Source organism: Lissotriton helveticus, chromosome 6, assembly GCF_964261635.1.
Source record: "Lissotriton helveticus chromosome 6, aLisHel1.1, whole genome shotgun sequence".
Taxonomy (NCBI): domain Eukaryota; kingdom Metazoa; phylum Chordata; class Amphibia; order Caudata; family Salamandridae; genus Lissotriton; species Lissotriton helveticus.
In genome coordinates this window covers 1091508265-1091509483 of record NC_136067.1, presented here as the reverse complement: position 1 = coordinate 1091509483, position 1219 = coordinate 1091508265, and positions in this window count along the sequence as shown.

Here is a 1219-nt window from a genome sequence, read left to right as displayed (position 1 = left end):
GTGGGTGCCCTGGACGCCCGGGGGAGGCCTGCCCGGGACCCGTGGAGCCCTTCCCGGGTACTTTGCCAATGCCGTTGGCCTCATGGAGATGGGTGCCCCGGACGCCCGGGGGGAGGCCTGAGCGGGACCCGTGGAGCCCATCCTGGGCATTGAGCCATGCCGTTGGCCTGGAGATGGGAGCCCCGGATACCCGGGGGAGGACTGCCCGGTACCCGTGGATCCCGTCCTGGGCACTTTGACATGCCGTCGGCCTGGAGCCCCCTGACACCCAGGGGAGGACCACCCTGAAAACCATGGAGCCCGACCCGGGCACTCTGCCATGCCGTCAGCCTGGATGGAGCCCCGGACGCCCGGGGGGCGAATGCCCGGGACGCATGGAGCCCGTCCTGGGCACTTTTCCATGCCATTGGCCTGGAGCGCCCCGACACCTAGGGGAGGACCACCCTGAAAACCATGGAGCCCGACCCGGGCACTCTGCCATGCCGTCAGCCTGGATGGAGCCCCGGACGCCCGGGGGACGAATGCCCAGGACGCATGGAGCCCATCCTGGGCACTTTCCCATGCCGTCGGCCTGGAGCCCCCTGACACCCAGGGGAGGACCACCCTGAAAACCATGGAGCCCGACCCGGGCACTCTGCCATGCCGTCAGCCTGGATGGAGCCGCGGACGCCCGGGGGACGAATGCCCGGGACGCATGGAGCCCATCCTGGGCACTTTCCCATGCCGTCGGCCTGGAGCCCCCTGACACCCAGGGGAGGACCACCCTGAAAACCATGGAGCCCGACCTGGGCACTCTGCCATGCCGTCAGCCTGGATGGAGCCCCGGACGCCCGGGGGACGAATGCCCGGGACGCATGGAGCCCATCCTGGGCACTTTCCCATGCCGTCGGCCTGGAGCCCCCTGACACCCAGGGGAGGACCACCCTGAAAACCATGGAGCCCGACCCGGGCACTCTGCCATGCCGTCAGCCTGGATGGAGCCCCGGACGCCCGGGGGACGACTGCCCAGGAGCCATGGAGCCCGTCCTGGGCAATTTGACATGCAGTTGGCCTGGAGGAAGGAAGCCCCGGGTGGCCTAGGGAGGTGTTGCCCAGGCATAGCCCATCTGGTCCCCATGGCAGAGAACCACCAGCCTCGGAGGGGTGTCCGGGCGTACCCTTCTCCCTAGTAATCCGGAGGAAAATTACCCCCTTTTCTTGTAATCTGTGCACGCGAGGT